The sequence below is a fragment of the Scyliorhinus canicula genome, chromosome 13 (genome assembly GCF_902713615.1).
Source record: "Scyliorhinus canicula chromosome 13, sScyCan1.1, whole genome shotgun sequence".
Classification (NCBI taxonomy): Eukaryota; Metazoa; Chordata; class Chondrichthyes; order Carcharhiniformes; family Scyliorhinidae; genus Scyliorhinus; species Scyliorhinus canicula.
In genome coordinates this window covers 127042436-127057259 of record NC_052158.1, presented here as the reverse complement: position 1 = coordinate 127057259, position 14824 = coordinate 127042436, and the positions used below count along the sequence as shown (strand labels likewise).

At 47.8% G+C, this 14824-nt stretch overlaps 1 protein-coding gene across 1 annotated transcript in view; it reads right to left on the bottom strand.

Annotated features, from left to right (window-relative positions):
- Positions 1-14824, bottom strand: part of LOC119975485 (serine-rich adhesin for platelets-like) — a 117524-nt gene that overhangs the window by 51569 nt on the left and 51131 nt on the right. The window lies entirely within an intron of this gene.

The following is a 14824-nucleotide window of genomic DNA, read 5'->3' as shown; positions in this document are numbered from 1 at the left end:
AGGAACCGGCAAAAGCTGACATACGATGCTCATGCTACCAATTTGCCTCTGCTATCTCCGGAAGATGCTGTTCGGATCAAGCCACCTGATGGAGGCTGGTCAGCTCCAGCTGTTGTTGTTCGACAGGCTGCTGCCAGATCGTTTGTAGTTTGTATGGCTGATGGCTCCATTGTCAGGCGCAACAGAAGGCAAAGTTGCCTGCCCACCACCAGATCCTACTTTTCCATATGTTGTCATGCCTCCTCCGGACACCTCGCACCACGAGGCCACCAATCTGGCAGCAATCCCGCCTGTTAAGGAGCCGTCAACCCCACCTCCACCTCTCAGGTGGTCGACAAGGATCAGAAGCAAGCCCCAGAGATTGGATTTACAAACATTTATCTTGTAAATTTTGTTCTGTATCTGCACGCTAGACACCTCTTATGTATATATTCATCCACTTGCCATTTAATGTAAATAGTTCCACATGTAAATACTGTTGCATATGCTCCAAGCAACCAACATGGGGAGATGTCATGATATGCACTCATGCACATAATGAGATACAAACAGGTAGTGACAGACACCCAGTACAGAACACAACCAATCACCAGGCAGAACTAGAAGGTGGTCTGCCACTATAAAACACAAGAGGTATCAAGACTCTGCCTCTTTCCACTGGTGACAACTGTAGTCAGCGCCGGCCCTAGGGTTGCTGGCGCCCCGGGCAAGCTGAGCTTCGGCGCCCTTGGGGGGGGGCGTGGCCGGGGGGGGGGGGGGCGTGGCCGGGGGGGGGGGGCGTGGCCGGGGGGGGGGGGGGGGGGCGTGGCCGGGGGGGGCGTGGCCCGGGGGGGGGGGGGGCGTGGCCGGGGGGGGGGGTGGGGGGGGGCGTGGCCGGGGGGGGGGGGGGGGCGTGGCCGGGGGGGGGGGGGGCGAGAGGGGGGGCGGGGCCGAGAGGGGGGGGCGGGGCCGAGAGGGGGGGCGGGGCCGAGAGGGCCTCCGACCTTTTCCGCATTCTCAACGTCGAACCCGCTTTCAGTTGTCCAGGACTTGAAGCTCCGGAATGCTCTCCTCAAATCTCCTTTACGACACTCCGTTAGTCTACTTTTTTGATGAATGACCAAGATTCCTGTCACCTGATCCAACCGCGCCTCATGTGACTTGATGTCAAATTTTGTTTGATAACCATTCTGTGCAGCACCCTCGACTTTAAAGATGCAGTGAAATGAAAGCGGTTGTTGACAACATCATGACTGTTGGTGACTTCCTGTCTATGACATAAAAACATCTGCCAGTTTACAATAATAACCCTTCACTTACTTTCCCATTTAGTAAAAATAGGAAAAGAAAAACCCTACGTCCAAAAATAGTATTTTCCCAGCACCGCGGCGGAGTCTGTTTATTTACTTTTGTTAATAAATCCACAGATGAAGAGCACTTATACAAACAAGTAATGGCTTACTTCTATCTTTATTCTCGCACACATGGCGGGGGCGGGGGGGGGGGGGGGGTGGGGGTGCGGGTGTGTGGGGAACTGGTGAGCGAATGTCTTCAGTAAATGTGGCAAGACTTTACATCAGGGCGTCAGACGTTTGTGTCTCGGGCTTCTGACGATATTGTTAAACCCATAAGCTTTGCCCAAGGCCTTAACGAACTACCACTGCTCAATGGGCACTCCACTGCTTCATAAAATGGCTGTATTCCAACACAGATCTTAAGGTCTCTGAACAGCAGCCACGCAGTGAGCTCTGTAGCATCTGCCCGCATCACATACTAAACAGGGGAGAGAAAAAATATTACAGTTTAAAATCTGTACCCGGTGGGGGAGCGGACCCATGGGGGGGGCGGGGCGGGGGGGCGGACCCGAGGGGGGGCGGGGCGGGGCGGCGGACCCGAGGGGGGGGCGGACCCGAGGGGGGGACGGGGGGGCGGACCCGAGGGGGGGGCGGGGCGGGCGGACCCGAGGGGGGGGCGGGGCGGGCGGACCCGAGGGGGGGGGCGGGGCGGGCGGACCCGAGGGGGGGGCGGGGCGGGCGGACCCGAGGCGGGGGGGGGGGGGGGCGGGCCGAGCGGGCGAGCGGACCGAGGGGACGGACCGCGGGGAATGCGGCCACCGCGCATGCGCTGGTTGGCGCTGGCCCAACTGCGCATGCGCGGGACCCGAGTCTGGCGCCCCCGAGCACATGGCGCCCCGGGCAACAGCCCGAGTTGCCGGTGCCTTGAGCCGGCCCTGACTGTAGTGACAGTCAGGGTGTATATATCAGCTAGCACCTTCTACACGTGGCTCAGAGCTAGTCTGGTCTAGTTATTTATAGTAAGCACGCTTAGATTAGTAGAGTGTCAAACCCACAGAGAACTGTGCGCACTGCTTAACAAGTTCAACAAAGCGTATTGAACTAACATCAAAGTTTGGAGTCTACTTTCAAGTACAACATTTAGTTGCAGTCCATGTTACCCCAGGGTGATTAACACGACAACACCTACCATCTAAATAAGCAAAACAAAGAACACCACAGCGAATACCCTTACATTTCCATTGCTGCAACATCAGTTCAGACATCAAAAGTAAGGACATTTCTAGAACCATCAACATGTTTAATTCTTGGACACATTACAAATTTTTAAATCTCATTTTGCTATCCCACAAATTAACTGAAGCTAAGAAAACAAAAGGTGTTTGTGTTTGTTGCCACAATGCCGACAATCACTTCTTCATTCAAGATTTGATGTCAAAACAAAATCGATAAACATGCTCATGCAGTGATATTCATTGACGTTCTTTCAATGGAATAACAAAAATCTCATTCACTCCCACTGTAAACTACACAATTGCATAAACATTTTTAGTGAACAATGCAGTCATCGAACTGCTTGAATTCAACTCAGTGATGTTGCTGTTTATTCTTCATGGGACACGGTCCAGCGGATAAAGGTTTAAGTCCACTTTTGGGAGTTTTAGACAGGTTGTTTCTTGGCGGCTGCAGTGCCAAGAAGCTCACTGCTATTCAACGAAATGTTGCCAATTTCTTTGGTCTCAGAGAGTTCTTCCCCACCGAGGCCACACTCAGAGATTGTGGTGAGCTGGTCGCAGATTCGTGCGTCAAATACCGCAACAGTCTCAATCATTCCCCACACCCACATTAGCAACCCCCTCCCCCACCACCTTCCAGCTTTCTACACCCTCTCTTCACCCCCCAACATTCTCTAGGCCGCTGGGAAATCCCCCTCACCGCTCTCCAGGCCCAACGGCTGACAGTTACAAACTGGTACACCGGATCCATGGCACTGCCCAAGTTGCATCTTGGAAGCGCTGCTGGCACCATGGCAGTACCACCCAGGCACACTGGCAGTGTCAGAATGTCAATGCGAGGTGACAAGGTGGCACTACCAGGATGCCAGGCTGGTAATGCCAAGGTGCCCGTGTCCGAGGATACCACCCTGTGTCCCTGATCACTCAGGGTTTCTACTGCCCTGTGAGATATACTGTGAGGTGCCGTTAGTTAGACGTGGTCCATGTTTATGTCAAACTGTCCTAAATGGCCCCCCAGAGCGGTCTCGCAGGTGCAGCCATTTACTCCCAGCTGCCAGGCGAAACTGACTCATTTAAATGGTGCATTTAAATATCCATTTCTGGATCCTGCCCAGTCCAATTTGGGGCTCGAAAGAGAAAATGCTGGAAAATCGCAGCAAGTCTGGCAGCATCTGCAGGGAGAGAAAAGAGCTAACATTTCGAGTCCGATGACTCTGTCGCATTAAAGAACCGAGGGCACTGCCCTGTTTGCCAGCCATTTGCAAGGTGGTGCATTACACGCTGCAGAAGAGGGTCTTTGGCAGTCTCTTCACGAACGCTGATTACTCTTTCATCTGAGGCCGGGAGGTTGCTGGCTCACAGCTGTACCCGTGCCTCAATCTGGCGGATTAAGTCAACCTGTTTATAGGGTGAGGTGATGGAGCAGGACAGGGCATCTGAAATTATCAGCTCCTTGCCTGGTGTGTATACTAACTCAAAATCGTACCTTCGGAGTCGAAGAAGAATGCGCTGAAGCCTGGGCGTCATGTCATTCAAGTAATTATGAATGATATGCACTAGTCTCCACTGTGAATGTTGGTAGACCATAGACGTAGTCATGGAACTTTACAATGCTGGTTAGGAGGCCCAGGCACTCTTTTTCTATCTGGGCGTACCTCTGTTCAGTAGGAGTCATAGCCCTTGACGCATAAGCAACTGGAGCCCCGGGGTCATGAAATATCTTTGGCTAACAGGGTTAAGGAAAATTCCAAAACCTTTTATTTGTATATAAGGAGCAAGAGGGAAACTAGATGAAGGATTGGCCCACTCAAAGACAAAAGAGGGAATTTATGCATGGAGTCAGAGAAAATGGGTGAGATTCTTAATGAGTACTTTGCATCGGTATTCACCAAGGAGAGGGACATGATGGATAGAACAAAGAGCAAAGAAAATTACAGCACAGGAACAGGCCCTTTGGCCCTCCCAGCCTGCGCCGATCCAGATCCTTTATCTAAATCTGCTGCCTATTTTCCAAGGTCTACTTCTCTCTGTTCCCTACCCGTTCATATATCTGTCCAGATGCATCTTAAATGATGCTATCATACCCGTCTGTACCACCTCCGCTGGCAAAGCATTCCAAGCACACACCGCCCTCTGCGTAAAACTTTCCACACACATCTCCCTTAAACTTTTCCCCTCTCACCTTGAAATCGTGACCCCTTGTAATTGACACCCCCACTCTTGGAAAAAGCTTGTTGCTATCCACCCTGTCCATACCTCTCATAATTTTGTAGACCTCAATCAGGTCTCCCCTCAACCTCCGTCTTTCCAATGAAAACAATCCTTATCTACTCAACCTTTCTTCATAGCTAGCACCCTCCATACCAGGCAACATCCTGATGAACCTGCTCTGCACCCTCTCTAAAGCATCCACATCCTTCTGGTAATGTGGTGACCAGAACTGCACGCAGTATTCCAACTGTGGCCTAACCAAAGTCTGATACAACTGTAACATGACCTGCCGACTCTTGTACTCAATGCCCCGTCCGATGAAGGCAAGCATGCTGTATGCCTTCTTGACCACTCTATCAACCTGCATTGCCACCTTCAGGGTACAATGGACCTGAACTCCCAGATCTCTGTGTACATCAATTTTCCCCAGGACTCTTCCATTGACCATATAGTCTGCTCTTGAGTTAGATCTTCCAAAATGCATCAACTCGCATTTGCATGGATTGAACTCCATCTGCCATTTCACTGCCCAACTCTCTAATCTATCTATATTTTGCTGTATTCTCTGACAGTCTGCCTCGCTATCTGCAACTCCACCAATCTTAGTATCATCTGCAAACTTGGTCATCAGACCACTTATACCTTCGTCCAGATCATTTATGTATATCACAAACAACAGTGGTCCGAGCACGGATCCCTATGGAACACCATTAGTCACCTTTCTCCATTTTGAGACACTCCCTTCCACCACTACTCTCTGTCTCCTGTTGCCCAGCCAGTTCTTTATCCATCTAGCTAGTACACCCTGAACCCCATACGACTTCACTTTTTCCATCAACCTGCCATGGGAAACTTTATCAAATGCTTTACTGAAGTCCATGTATATGACATCAACAGCCCTTCCCTCATCAATTAACTTTGTCACTTCCACAAAGAATTCTATTAGGTGTGTAAGACATGACCTTCCCTGCACAAAACCATGCTGCCTATTACTGATAAGTCTATTCTCTTCCAAATGTGAATAGATCCTATCCCTCAGTATCTTCTCCAACAGTTTGCCTACCACTGACGTCAAGCTCACAGGTCTATAATTCCCTGGATTATCCCTGCTACCCTTCTTAAACAAAGGGACAACATTAGCAATTCTCCAGTCCTCCGGGACCTCACACGTGCTCAAGGATGCTGCAAAGATATCTGTTAAGGCCCCAGCTATTTCGTCCCTCACTTCCCTCAGTAACCTGGGATAGATCCCATCCGGTCCTGGGGACTTGTCCACCTTAATGCCTTTTAGAATACCCAAAACCTCCCACTTCCTTATGAGAGCAGTGGTGAGCTTTGCTTTGAGCTCGAGCCACTCTGCAGTGGTGTGTAGCCACTAGAATGCAGTGGACTTCTTCACCAGATGCCTGAGACCCGTGGTGTGTGAGGCCATGTTGGGAATTAATTTTCCCAAGATGTTCAACATTCCGAGGAAGCGTAGTACCGCCTTTTTGTCTTCCGGTGTCTTCATGGCGTTAATGGCCTTGACCTTGTACGAATATGGTTGCACACCCTGCTGGGATATCTGGTCGCCCAATAACTTGATGCATGACATGCCAAAGGAACACTTGGCCTTGTTCAGCTTGAGGCCGTTTGCATTAACACGTCAAAAGACTTGTTTGAGACGAGATATGTGTTCCTCGGGGAATGTGGACCATATGATTGCATCATCTACGTAGACACACACACCCTCAATGCCCTCCATCATCTGCTCCTGTGGAAGATTTCAGAGGCTGAGACAATGCCGAACGGCATACAGTTATAACAGTACCTGCCAAATGGTGTGTTGAATGTGCAGTCATCCAGTTGTATCTGCCATTAACCACGCGATGCATCTAGCTTCATGAAGAATTTGGCGTGTGCCATCTCACTGGTCAGTTCCCCCCGCTTCAGGATCGGGTAGTGTTCCCGCATTATGTTCTGGTTAATATCTTTGGGATCTATGCATGTCTGCAACTCTCCTGAGGACTTCTTCACACGGACCATCGAGCTGACCCAGTCAGTCGGTTCCGTCACTTTGGAGATGATGCCCTGGTCTTGGAGCCCCTGTAGCTGTGCCTTTAAACATTCCTTCAGAGGAGCCAGCACCTAACATGGTGCATGGATTACAGGCGTGGCATCAGGCCTGAGTAGGATCTTGTCGCAGTATGGCAGAGCACCCATTTCATCAAACTCATCCGGATATTGAGAAAGGATGTTAGCAATGTCAGCCTGAAGATCCATATTGAAAGAAGACATGGCATGGACTCGCTGTATGAGGTTGAGTAGCTTGCATGCATGGGCACCAAGCAGGGATGCTTATCAGGCTTGACAATTTAGAATCGCAGTGTGACATTGATGGTCTTGTTGGAGACGAATAGATGACAAGATCCGAGTGCAGTTATGGCATTGCCATTATAATCGAGGAGCCGGCAGGCTGGCGGAAGAATTTTGAGTTGCTTTTTAATGTGGTAAAACTCAGCTTGAGAGATGAGATTGGCAGAAGCACAAGTGTCCAGCTTGAACTGAATGCTGTATTGATTTACTTGTATGACAGCATGCCATTCGTCTGTGAAATCCACATTGAGGATAGATAGGCGTCCTGCTGAATCTGAGGAGGCATACTCACATGTTGTGATGATGCCCACACGATAGGGGGACTCCAGGCAGTCGTCCTCTGGATCCGTAGTGCTACCAGGATCAGAATCCAGTAAACCTTGCTGTGCACATCGAACGCGTTTGCGTTGGAGTTGGGATCGCTGGCCCTTGACTTGTGGTGCAGACCTGCACAAGGCTGAATAATGTCCAGGCTTCCCGCGATTTAAACATCGCCTGTTTTTTGCAGGGCAATGTCGCTTTAAGTGGGCGGTGCTGCAGTTCGGGCACGTCATGACGTTGACATCGTTACATTCCGTGTGTCATCGCACATGCGCAGTGCAGTCAGCTAATGTTCACAGTTTGGTTTTCGGCTGCCTCGTTCTCCCGTTCGTATTGTGCATGCGTGGGGCCCTGGGTAAAGCGCACAAAATGGCCGCTTTCATCGATACTGAGGCACCGCATCCGGGCGATGGCCTGTACACTCTCTGCCTCGTGAGTTTTTTGTATTCTGCCGATTTGAAATGGGAGTACTGATTTCTCGCATGCTCATGCACTTTACACGTCTCGATTGCAACTGGCAGGGTCATGTGCTTAATTTTGAGGCGTTGTTCCTGTCGGACAGTGGGAAATTTGGCCAATTGAATAAGTGCCTGGCTATTACATACAAGACAGAGGGTGGTGGTGAATGGAACATTTTCAGACTGGAAACCAGTTACCAGCGGTGTACACAGGGATCAGTGCTGGGTCCTCTGCTATTTGTGATTTTTATAAATGACTTGGAGGAGGGGACTGAAGGGTGGGTCAGTACATTTGCTGATGACACCAAGATTGGTGGAGTAGTGGATGAGGTGGAGGGCTGTTGTCAGCTTCAAAGAGATATTGATAGGATGCAGAGCTGGGCCGAAAAATGACAGATGTAGTTTAACTCTGATAAGTGCGAGGTGATTCAATTTGGTAGGCCAAATTTGAATGCAGATTACAGAGTCAACGGCAGGGTTCTGAGGAATGTGGAGGAACAGAGAGATCTTGGGGTTCATGTCCACAGATCTCTGAAGGTTGCCACTCAAGTGGATAGAGCCGTGAAGAAGGCCAATAGTGTGTTAGCTTTTTTAACAGGGGGCTTGAGTTTAAGAGCCGTGGGTTATGCTGCAACTGTACAGGATCCTGGTGAGACCACATTTGGAGTATTGTGTGCAGTTCTGGTCACCTCACTATAGGAGGGATGTGGAAGCATTGGAAAGCGTGCAAAGGAGATTTGCCAGGATGCTGCCTGGTTTGGAGGGTAGGAGTTATGAGGAAAGGTTGAGGGAGGTAGGGCTTTTCTCTTTGGAGCGGAGGAGGATGAGAGGCGACTTAATAGATGTTTATAAGATGATGAGGGGGATAGATAGAGTGGACGTTCAGCGACTATTTCCTCGGATGGATGTAGCTGTTACAAGGGGGCATAACCATAAGGTTCGGGGTGGGAGATATAGGAGGGATGTCCGAGGTAGGTTCTTTAGTCAGAGTGGTTAGGGTGTGGAATGGACTGCCTGCTGTGATAGTGGAGTCGGACACTTTAGGAACTTTCAGCGGTTATTGGATCGGCACATGGAGCACACCAGAATGACAGGGAGTAGGATAGCTTGATCTTGGTTTCGGACAAAGCTGGCACAACATCAAGGGCCAAAGGGCCTGTTCAATGCTGTACTGTTCTATGTTCTATCGCTTTTACTTAAAAAAAGCTATGATTTTATTTGTACTATTAAATGGGTTTCGACAGTTAATCCTTTTCGAATACAGAACTGATCAGTAACATCTAACGACACTCATCAACTGCTAACTGGTGTAACTTAATCTTACCTTCTCACACTAACTGCTTTTATGGCCTTCACTAGCTGTCTCCTGCATGCACTCCCCTCCTAATGTCTAGCAGTTTATATTGAGTGCGGGGCGGATTTCAGGCCTAGTCTCGCTCGGGAACTTAGCTTCACAGGAGCCCCAGGAGCAGCCAGGCATCGTGGGAGCAGTGTCCGCCAATCCCAGGAGCAGTGTCCGGGAATCGTGGGAGAAGTGTCCGGTAGATGTTTAAACTCAGCGGCAGGTGAACTTTCTGCAGACGTCAGACTTGCAAAAGAGAGCACAGTTCCTGATTGGTTCACAATAAATCAGATGACTCGTGTCCTTAACCCTTTCATTACTACGCTCACCGGAGTAGATTCTGAGGTACATTTTGTGAGGTAAGAGTTTTTCTTTTTTTTTCTTCTCACACTTACTTGAGGGTAGCAAGCTAGATTTAATATTGAATAACAAACTGTGGTAACCAGAAGACACATTAAATTTTGGGAGCCTGTTCGTGAAAGTAGCAGTAGTAAATTTTATTAAGGGCCTTACTATTTAGTTTTTAAACCTAACAACCAAAAGAGGGAGTCAGATGTCAATAGGTGGGGTCGTGTGCTACTCCTGCACAATGTCGGGCATCATGGACACTTCAAGTGTCCCTGAGGACTACATCTGTGGAAAGTGCATTCAGTTGCAGAAGCTCAACGAATGCATGGATCAGTTAGAGCAGCAGCTGGAAGCACTGAGGAGCACACAATTAGCTGAAATTGTTATAGATAATGGCTTCATATATGTGGTCACACCCAAGGTACAGGAATATAGATGGGTAACCAACAGACGGGGTAGGCAGAGAGTGCAGGGGCCCCTATGGCTGTCCCCTATCTAACAAGTATGCCATTTGGGATACTGATGAGGGGGAAGGTCCATCAGGGGACAGCAGGAGCAGTGGCCAGAGCAAAGGCACCATGACTAACCCTGCTGCACAGATGGGGAGTACAAAGCGTAGAAAAGCAATAGTGGTAGGGGATTCAGTAGTCAAGGGCACAGATAGGCATATCTGTGGCCATGAAAAGGACTCCAGGATGGTAGTTTGCCTCCCTGGTTCCAGGGTCCTGGATGTCTCTGAGCGGGTACACAGCATCCTTAAACGGGAAGGAAATCAGACAGAGGTCATTGTCCACGTTGGCACGAATGACTTAGAGTAGTGAGGTTCTGCTACGGCAGTTTAGGGAATTAGGTAGAAGATTAAAAAGGAGGACCTCTAGGGTAGTAATCTCAGGATTACTCCCTGTGCTACAACAGGGATAGGGTTCAGTTGAGTACGTGGCTAACGTACTCAGAATAGTAAGCCAGCAGGTGTAGAGACAGGAGATGAGCATGGTACAGGGCCAAGCTGGCTAAGAGGAAGGGCAGGTGTGGGAGGTCGAACTCAGTGGACCTGGAGGTCTGGGTGTATCTGCTTCAATGCACGGAATATAACAGGTAAGACAGATGAACTTAAAGCCTTAATTCATGCGCGGAACTTGGATGTGATTGCTGCAACGGAGACTTGGTTAAAAAAGGGACAGGACTGGCAGCTAAATATTCCAGGGCAGCATGATAGCACAGTGGTTAGCACAGTTGCTTCACAGCTCAAAGGTCTCAGGTTCAATTCCCGGCTTGGGTCACTGTCTGTGCGGAGTCTGCACGTTCTCCCTGTGTCTGAGTGGGTTTCCTCCAGGTGCCCAGGTTTCCTCCCACAGTCCATAGATGTGCAGGTTAGGTGGATTGGCCATGCTAAATTGCCCTTAGTGTCCAAAAAAAGATTAGTTGCGGTTACTGGGTTTGAAGTATGTGCTTAAATGAGGTGCTCTTTCCAGGGCAACATGGTGGCGCAGTGGATTAGTCCTGCTGTCTCACGGCGCTGAGGTCCCAGGTTCGATCCCAGCTCTGGGTCACTGCCCGTGTGGAGTTTGTACATTCCCCCCGTGTTTGAGTGGGTCGCGCTCCCACAACCCAAAGAATAGGTAGATTGGCCACGCTAAATTGCCCCTTAATTGGAAAAAACAAATTGGCTGCTCTAAATTTTTTTTTTTTAAATTGGGTGGTCTTTCCAAGAACCGGTGCAGACTCGATGGGCCGAATGGCCTCCTTCTGTACTGTAAATTCTATGATTTTTCTATAGGTGTTTTAGGCGAGACTGGGAGGAAGGTAAAAGAGGTGGGGGAGTTGCCATACTGGTTAGAGAACATATTACAGCTGTACAGAGGGAGGACACCATGGAGTAACGAGCACTGTCGGTAGAACCAGAAACAGGAAGGGGGCAGTCACTAACATGACGGTATACTACAGTCCTCCCATCAGCCCACAGGAAGTTGAAGAACAGATATGTAACAGATTCAGGATAGATGTTGAAATAACAGGGTTGTTGTCGTGGGAGACTTAAATTTTCCTCATATTAACTGGAAATCCCTTAAGGTTCGGTATCTGGATGGTGAGGAATTTGGTAAGTATGTCAAAGAAGGCTTTTCAGAACAACATGCAGATAGTCCGACTAAAAAGGGGGCAATATTGGACCAAGTACTAGAGAACGAGCACGACGAGATCACCAAAGTTGCAGTGGGAGAACATGTGACGAACAGTAACCACAATTCCGTAAGCTTTCGGATACACATGGAAAAGGACAAGTGTTGTCCTAGGGTTAACGTGCTAAATTGGGAGAAGGCCAACTACAGCCAGAGTAGGCAGGATTTGGAGGCTGTTGTTTGGTAGAGGATCTTTGAGGGTAAATCCACATTTGGCATGTGGGTGTCTTTCAAGGAGCAATTGATGGGAGTGCAGGAGAAGCATGCACCGGTAAAAAGGAAAGACAAGAAAGGCAGGATTCAGGAACCATGGATGACCAGGGAAGTTGCGAATCTTCTCAAAATGACAAAAGATGCATATGTGAGTTACAGGCAACTAAAAACAGATGAAGCACTTGAGGAGTACAAGGAAAGTAGAAATGAGCTGAAGCAGGGAGTTAGGAGGGCAAAAAGGGTCACATAATTTCCTTGGCAGACAGGATTAAGGAGAATCGCAAGACATTTTATACGTATATTTGGAACAAGAGGGTACTTAGATACCTAGATGCATAGAAGATAGAATCAGGAGGAGGCTGTAGTGATCTCTGGATATCAATATACATGATCAATATATGTAATGCCAGTACAGGCAATTGAACACTAGAGGTCTCACTATCAGAACCTATATTTATGGTTTTCCCACTCTTTCTGATAGCAGTGTGTATCAGGAGTCTAGAGAGAACAGACATAGTAAAGCTAGAGAGAGAAGTTGTTTGTTATCAAAGCATTGTATTCTACAATTTATTTCTTTATTTTACTAGTTGAGTATTAAGTAAAAGAACTCACAATATTTATTTATATTACTCAATAAATTAATTAATATTTAAAAGAAGACTATTACTCATTTCGACAACTCGACTGGTTCAAAGAGTAATATATATATTACATAACATGGTACCAGGCTAAATTTGGCTTTTAAAAAAGACTAGTGAAGAAATTGGAACAAAAAAGAAGGGCGGCATGTGGCGCAGTGGTTAGCACTGAGACTGTGGTGCTGAGAACCCGGGTTCGAATCCCGGCCTTGGGTCACTGTCCGTGTGGAGTTTGCACATTCTCTCCATGTCTGCGTGGGTTTCACCCCCACAACCCAAAGATGTGCTGGTTAGGTGGACTGGCCATGCTAAATTGCCCCGTAATTGGAAAAGAAAAATAATTGGCTACTCTAAATTTATATAAAAAAAGAAAAATCGGAATCAACTATTCGACTACGGAAGTGATCATGAAATCGGAATCTTCAACAAAAACAGAGTGTCGATGGACCAAAACATCTAAAGACCACTGGTAATCTGAATTTAAACTGGAAGTTGTTTAAACAACAATTTCAACTCTACCTGGAAGCTAGTGATTTAAACGCTGCATCTGAAGCAAGACAGATTGCTTTGCTTCTGTCCCTAGGAGGACAGCAAGCGATTGAAATATATAATTAGTTTAATTTTGCTGCTACTGAAGATAAGTCACAGTTTAATCAAATTATAGCGAAATTCAATGACCATTGCAAGATGCAAACTAATGAAATTTTAGAAAGATTCAAGTTTCATAAGCGTGTTCAAAAAGTTGGTGACCGGTGAATAACTTCATTAAAGATCTCAAACTCTTCGCTAAAACATGTAACTATGCGGATTTTCATGATTCTCTTGTGCAAGATTAAATTGTTTATAGAGTTACTGATGATACAGTGCAAGAAGCTTTAATTCGGCGAAACGATTTTACGTTGAAAATCGCGATAGAAAAGTGCATTTTCAGTGAACAGACCAAAAGTCAGTATTTAGAATTGTATCCCAAGAAAAAAGGCACAAAAGCACTCCACGAGGCAGAAAAAATAAAGATGGTGTCGCAGGCAGCGCAGAAGCCTGTAAGAAGTAGCAGCTACCCAGCGCACGCATTCTCAAGCTCGGGACATAGAACATAGAACGATACAGCGCAGTACAGGCCCTTCGGCCCTCGATGTTGCACCGACATGGAAAAAAACTAAAGGCCATCTAACCTACACTATGCCCTTATCATCCATATGCTTATCCAATAAATTTTTAAATGCCCTCAATGTTCGTGAGTTCACTACTGTTGCAGGTAGGGCATTCCACGGCCTCACCACTCTTTGCGTAAAAAACCCACCTCTGACCTCTGTCCTATATCTATTACCCCTCAATTTAAGGCTATGTCCCCTCGTGCTAGCCACCTCCACCCGCGGGAGAAGGCTCTCGCTGTCCACCCTATCTAACCCTCTGATCATTTTGTATGCCTCTATTAAGTCACCTCTTAACCTTCTTCTCTCTAACGAAAACAACCTCAAGTCCATCAGCCTTTCCTCATAAGATTTTCCCTCCATACCAGGCAACATCCTGGTAAATCTCCTCTGCACCCGTTCCAAAGCTTCCACGTCCTTCCTATAATGAGGCGACCAGAACTGTATGCAATACTCCAAATGCGGCCGTACTAGAATTTTGTACAACTGCAACATGACCTCATGGCTCCGGAACTCAATCCCTCTACCAATAAAGGCCAACACACCATAGGCCTTCTTCACAACCCTATCAACCTGGGTGGCAACTTTCAGGGATCTATGTACATGGACACCGAGATCCCTCTGCTCATCCACACTACCAAGAATTTTACCATTAGCCAAATATTCCGCATTCCTGTTATTCTTTCCAAAGTGAATCACCTCACACTTCTCCACATTAAACTCCATTTGCCACCTCTCAGCCCAGCTCTGCAGCTTATCTATGTCCCTCTGTAACCTGCAACATCCTTCCGCACTGTCTACAACTCCACCGACTTTAGTGTTGTCTGCAAATTTACTCACCCATCCTTCTGCGCCCTCCTCTAGGTCATTTATAAAAATGACAAACAGCAACGGCCCCAGAACAGATCCTTCTGGTACGCCACTCGTAACTGAACTCCATTCTGAACATTTCCCATCAACTACCACTCTCTGTCTTCTTTCAACTAGCCAATTTCTGATCCACATCTCTAAATCACCCTCAATCCCCAGCCTCCGTATTTTCTGCAATAGCCGACCGTGGGGAACCTTATCAAACGCTTTACTGAAATCCATATACACCAC